Source organism: Primulina eburnea, chromosome 7 (genome assembly GCF_022965805.1).
Source record: "Primulina eburnea isolate SZY01 chromosome 7, ASM2296580v1, whole genome shotgun sequence".
NCBI lineage: Eukaryota > Viridiplantae > Streptophyta > Magnoliopsida > Lamiales > Gesneriaceae > Primulina > Primulina eburnea.
This window is the reverse complement of record NC_133107.1, coordinates 20,463,409-20,475,768: the sequence shown is the minus strand read 5'-3', so window position 1 is coordinate 20,475,768 and position 12,360 is coordinate 20,463,409. Positions and strand designations below refer to the sequence as shown.

General features: G+C 37.2%; 1 long non-coding RNA gene across 1 annotated transcript in view; it reads right to left on the bottom strand.

Moving 5' to 3' along the window:
• Positions 1–12,360, bottom strand: part of LOC140836180 (uncharacterized) — a 37,258-nt gene that overhangs the window by 486 nt on the left and 24,412 nt on the right. The gene's annotated exons all lie outside the window — the stretch shown is intronic.

Below are 12,360 nucleotides of genomic sequence, written 5' to 3'. Positions count from 1 at the left end.
ATTCGTAAAAATTTCTTTTTTAATTGAATTCAGTTCATTAGTTATGACTTTCGTATCAGCTCTATCGATGGATCCATCTATAAAACCGTGGTACCTGGCGGCAGGAGACATCAGCGACATTATTACCCGTCTACTGAGCCCGGGCCTCAGCTCATCATATCTCATGTCATCGTATACATATACATTGTCAGTCACAACCAAATCTCATCCTTCAAAAATAACACCATATTCACCTTTTAATAAAAACATAAATATACGTAACATTTTTCTTAAAACCAAGCATGCGAAGTATTCATCATAATTGCATAAAAATCGTAAACATGATGTAAACATTTAAAATATCATGAATTTGTGCTCACAGCGCTGCCAGGACCAAAATCTCGCCTCGGGTGCAAAATGACCATTTTGCCCCTCGAAACCCAAACATTACCGTTTTACCCATAGACCTCTAAAAGTAACCCAAGCTTACCAAACTCCTTAAAATGTCCCAAAATGTATTCAAAAGCATTCTTAGATGTAAACTCGATCCCAAAACCAAACTTAACCGATTCATTTTAAAACTTCGACCGGGGTTTCAGTTTAACCCGAATCGACTCAAAACTCAACCAAATTCTTCCCAAATTTTTACCAAACCTAGTAAACACTTAAAAGGCCCTAAAACCATCAAGACTCAGCCCATAAACCTTCCTGAATGGGCCTCAAAACTGCTGGACAGATTCAGCTATTCCTATCTAACCCTTCCTTGCACCACTCGACTTCTAGCACCCCTAGGCTCGCACCAGCTCGCACCAGTCACGAGCCCAACCATCTAGGACCTAGACCAGACCCTAAGGACCTACTGAACTCACGCAACAAGCCCCATGCAACCCACACGACAGCAACAAGCACTAGAACCCAAAGTCCCCACATCCGGGCCCATCTTATTCCCGCGTCCGAACCACCAACTCAGGCGGTTCCAGCTCCTGCCAAGCCCTTCCAAGCCTTGTCTCAGACCTACCAGGGTCAGGTATAAGGCTCGTCGAGGTCCCTGCGTTGCTGTAAGACCCTCGCACGCTGTTATCTCAAGAACCGAGCCAACCCTATTGCATAATACTCCCGATCCGACAGCCCCCATCATGATTTATAATCCTCCATACGACATTTTTTTCTCACATTTAGTCCCTAAACTCACAAGAACCGTAGCCCCTTGCACGAGCAGTTGTTAGAACATGAAAGAAAAGCCACCCAAAAACCTTCGATCTCGATGTTTGCGATGGATCGAACTTTTCATGTACAAAGACACATATAAAAACAGATATAAAACGCATGTGATGCAAAAATGAAAGTACGGGGCGTGCCTTGATGATTTGATGAAAAAAGCTAGACGAGGGAGACGCCGGGAGGATTTTCTCTTGAAGAAGGAGCTTGGCTGAGAGGTGCATCCATGGAGGTGCTGAAACCCACGTGAAAATCATGAAGGGGAGAGGGGTTGTCGGCTGGTGGGTATAGATTTAGGTTTAATGGGTCCTTAGGCATTTATTAAATAATTAATTAATAAATAATGGGCCCTAATTGTCATTTAAAAGTTTAAAAATGAGTTTTAGGCCCAATAAGCTTAAAAATAGGCTCATTAAATCCAAATACACTACCGAAAAATATTTCGTGTTGGAAAGTTTTTGAAATATTAGCCAAACCCTCAAAAAGTCCCCCGATTCGATAAAACTTGCGCACTGTTAAAAATTATATTCTGGCGAGTTAAAATACTCAAAAAAACCCATTTCTCGAAAAATACCTTTAAACCATCTTAAATACATTAATAAAAATTAATCATATAGTAAAAATAATTTTCCTGAAAATTCTCCGGTCTCCGTCCCTCGTTCGAGCATGAAATGCACCTAGAAACTCTAATGAATGAACTTTAAATAAACCATGACTTAAAAGCATTAATTAATAAAATAAACATACATTTAATCTTTTCAAAAAATTTAATAAAATATAAAAGAAATTTAATAACTTGCATGCAGGTGGTTCACGTGGACTTTCAAATTTTCGGGATGTTACAATCTAGCCCCCTTAAATTGAATTAGTCCCCGAAATTCGCTTATACATGATAATCGAAAAGTTTTGACTCTTAATTCTAGTATCCCAATATAATCCACGGTTCCACTGGACTACTCTGATAAAATAAATGTTAAGCTGTCCTAACGTCTTCTCAATCCTAATTATTTTGCCTACTGAAATCCTCGTTTGCGAATCACAACTTAAAACAACTTATGGTGACTTAGTTCTATTTTTTTTTATGTCCTCAAATTTCTGACTTTCTCGCAATTCCTCATACTAGAAATAGATGTCCAAACTTATTCCACCTTATTTTTCTTATACTATACCCATAATGTACATCGTCTAATTACATTAGCATTTAGCCAGTTCAACTTAGGAAACCTTAGCCTCAAAATTTAATGACTGACTCATATCATCGGTGATACACTTAAAAGTTGAACCTTATCTTAACCCCATAATAGCCTAAGATTATTGAATCAAATCTTTATCTTACGGTACGTAACTTAACTATTTACAAGTATATCCCAAGTATAAAATTGTTTCAAATCTTAAATTCGAGTAACGTTAATCCATAAAACCCAAGATAGGCAATATCGGTCTTCTACCTTAATGATAAAACCATTCTAGTATCAATTACATGCTTAAACTATTTCTTTCCTAATTACAATATAGTTGAAGCCTAAGACCTTTTGAACTTTCCTTATTTGAACGAATATCGTATTCTTAATGCTTAATTAATTCTAGCGTATAGAACTTAATAAGTTGTCCCATAGTAGCCTTAGACTAACTCTAATAAATAAACTTTGCTTATAGCCCCTAGAGTTCTAGAATCCCTATATCACGATTTTAGATTTCTTACTCGGTAAAAATCTTAACATTCGTTCCTTGGTAACCTATGTTGAACACAACTAATTCTCTTTTGTTTTTATTTCACCCAAAGTTCTTGTATGAACATATATCCCATAAATTTGAATTCAAACTTACGCAACCCAAAATAGTTTTGGCATAACATAATTCCAACACACATATTCACTTATTCCCAAGTTCCTTAATGACTTACGAAAATTCCTCAAGACAAGGTGCATACCTCAATTCTTACATGCGCCTATCAAATAACCTAACCATCAATTATCCCCAACTTTCTAAAAAAATTTAAATTCCCACAAGGTAAAATCTTAACTGTTAAGATCATGACTAAAAATTATGACACATCAAACTTAAGTTCCCAAAAATTTGCTAAGTCAATGTTTATTCTTATAACTTAACTAACCGATCAACTTTTACCTTAAATCGTCATCACTTTAAATTTTTAATTTATCACAACATTATTTCACTAACGCTTAAATTTTTCAAGCCCAAGATTGATTCATCTCACAATATCCTCGATTACCATTCATTATAACACTATAATCCAGATATCTAAATGTTCTATATTTTCTTCAAGCCTAAATCATCGAAAATTCCTATTATTTAAGCCATTCAATTCTCACTCACTGCTAAATAAGTTCTCAAATTTCTTAAAAATTGTAAAATTAATTCTTAATTTCCTCGAATAATATCCAATTTGTCCTTAATCTAAAAAATTCCACAATTACCCATAAGTTCTTGGTGTTCCTAATTTCTTTTTGTAGGTTCCCCGTGTCATAAAGTTCAATAGCCTTAAGTTTATTAAACCCAAAATTAATTTTCATAACCAGTCTTACATCTCCATAAATATTTATCATCCCAAGTGTTCCTCAGAAGTTTTAATTTAATCCTCAAAAATTTTGATATTTGCAATTTGGCCCTTATTGTTCTCGAAAATTACATTTTTGGCCGTACAACTCTTCAAAATTTTCATTTCTGGTCCCCATAAAATTTTCGATTTTTTCCTCATTAAACCTTAAAATTCTCAAAACTCAGAATTTAATCTCAAAATTCGGAAATTTGAAAATAGTGCCTTAAAATTTTATTTCTGCACTTAAGTCGTCAAATTATTGGTTATTACAATTAGATCCTTAAGATTCTCAATTCATGCAATTCAATCCTTAAATCCAACTAGGTAGAGCATGCGTCCTAAATAAATTCTACATTTTTATACTTCCAAAGATTGTCATAGTATTCCAATCATTAATCCTTACAAGGAATCCTCAAAAAAATAACTCGGCTAACAATCACGAACCATCAGTAATTTCCTAGAAAATCTACAAGTCTCAAAGGCATTTAAAATTTTCAAGTTTAACTTATGACCCACGAGTAGAACATCAACACTATTAACCGAAATTAATATAGTCAAATCATTTCCGACCTCTACTAATGCCCAATAAAAATTCTTATTCATGTCCAATTTCACCACAAAGTCAGCATGCATGAAAATCAAATAATTTCTCATTTCATGTCGTAACATGCATAAAAAATTTTAAAACATCTAATCTCAAAACTTAACGACAGATAAACATGCCTCGTAAAACGTATATCATGAAAACATGCAGGTGATACCATTAAAAACATTTAAGACCTTTAAACTTACATACCTGAGGCATGAAGACTGAGCGACAGAAGCTGGTGGTGGCACAACCCTGTACAGGACCCTTGCTCTGATACCAACTGTAACGTCTACCGTTTTAAAAGTGTGGAAATATATAATTTTTTGTTTTAAAAGCTCGTCATTACAAAATAACATTCAAAATAATCGTATTTATTTGACAATAAAAATCTCACAGATTAAAATGACTAGCATCAAATGTAAACGTAAATGAGTAAAAATCGTAATATCCTCAGCGTATATAAAATCTTCACTCCACTCAATCTCATAAATTATAATGCGGAAAGCATGTGGTCCTCGGGTTGTGTCACTGCATCAGGTCTGCCTACTCAGAGTTCGGCACCTCCAGTTTCCTCATCATTAAGCTCACCTGCATAACACACGCTAAGTGAGTTTAAGGACTCAACACACCTGCACCAGGAATAACAAGTACATATACATAGCACACAGTAGTGAAAAATATATTACTCAACATATATTTTATGAACTTAAAAGCATAACATAAACGTGTTGTGTAAAATCATATCGTGTCAAAGCATGTCATCTCATGCCATCTTTTTCGTAAACGTGTCGTGTAAAATCATATCATATGAAAGCATGTCATCATATTCGTAAACGTGTCGTGTAAAATCATATCGTATTAAAGCATGTAATCTCATGTCATCATATTCGTAAATATTTCCTTTTTAATTGAATTCAGTTCATTAGTTGTGATTTTAATATCAGTTCTATCGTATCAGCTTTATCGATGGATCCATCTATAAAACTGTGGTACCCGACGGTGGGGGACATTAGTGACAATATTACTCATCTTAACATCATATTCACCACTTAATAAAAACATGCATATACATAACAATTTTCTTAAAACCAAGCATGCAACATATTTATGATAATTGCGTAAAAATCGTAAACATGATGTAAATATTTAAAATATCGTGAATTTGTACTCAGGGCGCTGCCAAGACCAACATTCACTCGGGGTGCAAAATGACCATTTTGCCCACAGAAACCCAAAAATTACCGTTTTATCCCTAGACCTCTATAAGTGACCAGAAACTTACCAAACTCCTTAAAATGTCCCAAAATGTATTCAAAAGCATTCTTAGATGGAAACTCGAGCCCAAAACCGAACTTAACCGATTCGTTTTAAAACTTCGATCGGGGTCCCGGTTTTAACCAGAATCGACTCAAAACTCAACCAAATTCTTCCCAATTTTTTACCACACCTAGTAAACACTTAAAAGGCCCTAAAACCATCAAGACTCAGCCCATAAACCTTTCTGAATGGGCCTCAAAACTGCTGGACAGATTCAGCTATTCCTATCTGTAACGTACCGTACTTTTTACTACTTAAAATTTGCGGAAAAATTTAAAATTTTCTTAAATAAATCGTGAACCTTTAAAATTTGATAAAAACAACTGTTCATCCTAAAAAATTGTTGCAACCGAAGAATCTCAAAATAATGTCTGCCAAAAGTATTTGCTTGAACATCCAAAATAATAACATAAAATCATAGTATAACATTTCAAATATCATTAAAAACGTGGGCGGTCCTCGGGTCTAGCCTCCTGCTCAGTCCAAGCCTGCTCCTTGGTCCCCACTCCTAGTCTCCTCGAAATCATCCTCACCTGCACCGATCAAGTCTAGTGAGTCTAAAGACTCAACACGTATAAACTGGAAGTAACGAGTACTACATAATAAAATCGCATGCAGCTTTAAGATATAACTTACGTACTGGAATTTGAACTTGCATATAAAAGCTTGAAATTTTATACATAACATAGACGTGCCATAACGTGAAACTTTTCTTAAACATGCTTGCATACTTGAACATACATAAACTTCATCATTTTGCGTAGAAGCATGTTTCAAAGCAAGTGACCCATAACATAAATCGCCTGATCAGACTAAACCACAGTACTGGGCTGACAGAGAAGATCCATTGCCACATACATGAGATCCCCATTCATGCTTTAACGGGTGGATTGGTCTCTGTTCATGCTTTTAATGCTTTCCAATCATGATCTAAACCCGTTCATGATTTAACGGGGTGGATTGGTCCCGGGTCATGATTTACCGCTTTCCAATCCCATACATAGATTTGGTCACAAGACATTTGGCATACCTCAAAAACTTGAAATATTTTCTTTTGCACGTCGAACACACTTACTTGGCGTTTAGGGATTCGTTGGATTTCTCTTGGGGCCGCTGCTGCACATGCTAACATGAATTTCGACACTTAACTTGCATAACTTAGACGTAGGTATTCATGCTTACCACCGAGTCAATTAAATAGCTTATGACATTCTAGATCGCTTGGGACTTAACCTCTTTTAATCATACTAACCATGACATGAAACCCCGAAACAGACTCTAAGACGACGTGTGGACATTTCCGAACAATAAAAGACATAACTCACTACTAGGATTTGAGAAGAAGTGGAAACAAAAAAAAATTCACAGATCGGGCCGTTTTCGGAAGTACTACTCTCGGACAGAACGAGTGGCGCTCGGGTGGTATCAAATTACCGCTTGGGTGCCGCGTCTTCTGGACTCTGCGACTTAGAAGCTTATTCTCTCCAAATTCGATTACCCAGATAGTGAACAACGCCTCGAGACCCATCCAAGGATACTATGGCACTGACTCGACTCCACAAAACATCCAAACGTTTCCAAAACAACAACGCAATTCATGCAACGCAACAAGACCCAAGAACTCGAATTTTTGACACAAAAATGTTTTCCTACGACTTGTAATGCTACCAAGGCTATCGACACAAAACGGAGCGCCAAAAATCAACCCAACATCCTATTCTATACACTTAAACACAGCAGCGATAACCTGACAGTTTCCAACGAAGCCTGCAACAAAGAAACTTCAAGAACACATCACTAGCATTTATTTTTTTAGAAAACGCAGTTTGAGCAGTCCCACAAAAAACGTCATAACTCACTCAATTTTCGTCCAAATATTTCGAATTTACTGTGAAATCGAAGGTATCGAAAATTTCTACGATTTCTATGTTCAAAGTTTCTCAAAATCAAGAACGAAAAAGTGCAGTTTTTAAAAGAACAGCAAAAACGGGATTTTTAGATCCAAAAATGCTCAAAATGCGATCTAAACAATTTCTTCTCAAACTTTACACATCACACATGTATTTTTACGTATAATAAATAACACAACGCATAGTATGACGAGATCGATGCATAAAAAAAAAATATACGTGCCTTTTGATATTAAAATTACCGAACCGACGATACAGAAGTTGAGATGGAGTGAAGGTTGATCCGGTACGATCGTGCAACGATTTCTTGCAAATAAAAATCACGAAATTGCTGGAAATGATGAAGGGAATGGGGCGGATGCTCTCCCTCTCCAAGAACCCTAATATTTTCTTTAAAAAGAAATGGAGAGAAGAATAAAACGTGTATGTGTGTGGGTTGTGTGAAATGGCCGAGATGTGTGTGTGTCTGTGTGTGTGTGATTGTGGGGGTGTGTGAGTTTGGGTAGTGGGGAGGGGATTAGGGATTTTAATTAGGAAAATAAATTACTTAATTAGTAATTAACAAATAACTAAAATGCTAATCCACCTCTAACTTTAACAAAATCCTTTAATTTAAAATAAAGTGCACATGTAATAAAGTTTTAAAATTCTAAAATCACTAAATAAATAATCAAGCTATAAAATGCTAAAACTTAATAAATTATTTAAAATCCCCCATCCTTAACTTAAAATAATATACCACATTTAAAAATTGCCAAAATCGTCACCGTTCACTTTTCCTCGATCTCGCCTCGAATAATCGCCTGAAACATGAAACTCAAGAAAATATTTTAACGTATATCACATAAGCATAAATAATTTAAAATAATGCATTTAAATAATTTATGTACCACTAAGACTCATTTTAAAATTAAATACCTGCTTTAACAATCAAATAAATGCATGGGTTAAACGTGTACTGATTTTGAGCTCTACAATTCCTCCCCCACTTATATAAACTTCTTCCTCGAAATTAAATCTTACCAAACAACTCCGGATAGCGTAACCTCATATCTGCCTCGGTCTCCCAAGTGGCTTCCTCTACTGATCGATTTAGCCACCGGACTTTGACCAGCTTGGTCACCTTATTTCGAAGTCTATGCTCCTGTCTGTCTAGGATTTGGACCGGTCTCTCCTCGTATGACAGACCTGGAGCAAGCTGCAACGGCTCATAGCTCAGAACATGCGAAGGATTATCTAGATACTTCCTCAACATCTAGACATGGAACACATTGTGTACCTCGGACAAATTCGACGGAAGGGCAACACAATAAGCTAGTGTTCCAACCCTGTCAAGAATCTCAAACGGTCCAATGAACCTCGGACTTAGCTTGCCTCTCTTCCCAAATCTCATCACCTTTCATGGGTGATATATTTATAAAAGCGTGATCACCTACGGCAAACTCGAGATCTCTTATCCTCTTATCAGCATAACTCTTTTGACGACTCTGGGCGGTCTTCATTCTGTCTCGAATCTTGACCACCACATTTGCAGTCTGCTAAACAATATCTGGACCAAGTTCTGCTCTTTCACTGACTTCATCCCAATGAATCGGCGATCTGCAATTCTTTCCATACAATGCCTCGTAGGGAGCCCTACCTATAGATGCTTGGAAACTGTTGTTGTAGGTAAACTCCACTAGAGGTAGCTTTGATTCCCCAGTCTCCTAGAAATCGATCATACAGGCTCGCAATAGATCCTCCAAAATTTAAATCACTCGCTCAGACTGGCCATCTGTCTGCAGGTGAAAAGCTGTACTGAAAAGCAACTTTGTCCCTGTAGAACCCGTAATTTAGACTACGTATAAGCTATGCATAATTCTAGTATTTTAAATGATTTTATTTCACGAGGATTTAAATGATTTTCCTTAAGTTAATTATTTCATGCAGTAGTTTGATTTTTATCATTTCAGTTAATTCAGTGAGGCCGGACTGGAGTTGGAGTTTAGAGATAACATTTAAGATTCAGAAAACATTTCCAGAATTTATTTTAGCTAGCAAGTTAGTTCATTTAAGTTAAAAAGGAAGTTTGAGGATTTATTTAAGTTACTTGAGGTGAGTAGAAAATAAATTCATTTAAGTTCCATAATTAAGGGGTTAGTTCACTAAATTAATTAAAGAATAGGTAAGGCATTTAAGGGTTATAAATTTACTAATTAATCAAAAATTCCCTTCATTTTTATTGTAAAATTTTCGGCCCCCTTAGTAGATTAAGCAATACCTTGCCAACTCACCCTTTGACCCATTCTTTGTCACTCCTTAGCATGGTTATCTTTTCATCATTAATTAATTAATTAATGAGCATTATATTAGTCTAGATTAGCAAGGATTATCGGCCACCCTTTTCTAGATCCATCCAAGAAGCTATTTGATATCAAGTAATTCAAAAATTCGAAAAAAGAGTAGACTTGGTCTTGATATCTTTCCCTATATTTTGCACCCATTCTCCTCACTCTTTTAACCACTATTATCCCCTCCCTATGTAGAATAGAAAGCGCTCCACCTTCTCCGCGCCGGATCGTCTCGTTCTTTCGTTTTTCATTCAAACGAAACCAGACATGCATATATTCTCCTTGACTCTTCAGTCAAGTCCTAATATCATTTATTTTCATTACATGATCATGATTTGTTAAGCAAAAACCGAAGCATGGCAAGAAATTTCAGAAATTACATATGCAGATTTTCGGCCCCTTTTTCTTCAAGCTTCACGATTTTCTTTGGTGTTGTGGTTTCAGGTATTGGCTCGACTCCAGGCTCACTAGGCTACATCTAGACACATACTAGGGTATGTCAAGACCATGTTGGTCCATTCAAACAAGCCCCATGCATGATAGAATTCGAAAATGACAGCAACTCACCACCTTTACCATATTGAGTTTCAAAAATATGTTGTTGCTGTCCAAGGAAATGGATCTGATCATGGCTGCCCTAGGGGCCTATAGCCATTGTTAGATCACCTCCCTAGCATTTCCAAGACGTGACTAAGTCGCCCTTTTGGTGGCTTGGTCCATGGTTAATCGGTTTTTACATAAAAACTCAAGAACAGCCCCTCCCCCCACTTTTGCCCCTCTCGTTTTACAGCATGTATGGTTCGGTTTTGGTGGTTTGGTGTGGATCTTGGTTGGCCTATGGCCCTTAGCCACGGTTCATACCATACCCCAAGATGCCTAGATCGTTCCATGGTCAATCAAATGGGCACTGGAACGAGAAGAGACAACAAGCAAAGCACAACACCACACACGCATGCAAGGTGTTCTCGGTTGGAGTTTTTCTGGTTTTGCTGAATGGTGCGAATTGTGGCTGCTCTAGGGCCCATAGCCATGGTTCAAATAATTCCTTAGGATGTTAATAAGAGGTTTTGGTCGGTGGTTCAAGCCACAATGGCCATTAGCCTCGCAAACGACACAAGCAACCCAAGCGCATCTGCTGGAATTTCTGGACAGCAGCTTGCTGCGTTGGTTCGGTGGCTCGTTCGAGTTCTTGGATGGCTTTTAGCCTATGGCCTTGAACTGGACAGTGCCTCATTGAGTTGGGAAGGTCATGTTTTTGACCGTTTGTCATTCGGATCATTTTTGAGGTCGTACAAGAATTTACGGTGCGATGTGCCAAATTGACTCTCGAAAGAGCGTTTCATGTTTTGGCCTCCATTCACCTAGATTTCGGCCCTCACCATTTTAGGAGCATTATTTAATCATTTTATGCGTATTTTAATCATGACTACATGATTATTCTGTTAGAGTAGGTGCCCGTCGAGCCAAGTGTTGGCCGAGTGTTCGCAATGAAACTCTATGTATAAGCAATCTTTATTTTAATAATATTTGAAATTATTATTATGGCACATCTTTATCTGTATACCCATGCTAGTTGCATAGATAAGCCCTTGAATATACAAATAGTAGAAAGAATATGAGATGCTCATATGATGAGTATCATGAAACTCATATTTGGAATACTGTATATTCTAAACCGTTCCTAGTCGATTCAGCCGCCACTAAGAAGGATAAAGGCCGCTCGAGTTAGAGACTAGTATCTGCGATGTCAGTACCATGTTTCATTGGTAGGGGACATTGTGATGTCCGAACATGCAGATAGGTGCTCTTTGTAGAGTGCACTGAACAACCCTCCATAAAAGGACTTTTCAAGTGGTTCTCACTTATCGAGTGGAAAAGTCCTGGTTTATGGTTGTACAGAATTAGTCCTTATGACCCGAGACAACATTGAGACTCTATGTGCTAGCGTTTCACTTTGACTTGTTTACCGACTCTTATGGGGTCATCAGGTGGCAAGGTTGGGTGTTACGGCGAAACGTATAGGAGTCGATGCATTGTAGTCGGGGATTCACCGCTTACCTACGGGTATGGATATCCTATGTGTTTTTCATGTATGTGTGGATTGAAATCTCTGATCAGAGTATGGTGGTAATTATGAAAGGGGTTTCATAGATTACACCATCGATGCAACCACGACATGACACATAGTATCGATTCATTGACAACTCTCGATAGACCAATAGTTGTCGAATCGGTCGGGATATATGAGTTGAAGGGACCGTACTGTACGCTAACCATAATTGAATGGTTCTTGCAGGCACTATCATGTGATACCTAGGGAATCACGTAAGCGATGCTGCTATGCGTTTAACGTGATTGGTTGGGTACTATCAGACTTGAGTTCTGACGTTCTTATTATCAAGGAGTTGATAAGTAAGAATGGAGCAATTGGGGTATGCTCGAATAAGGACATGTTTA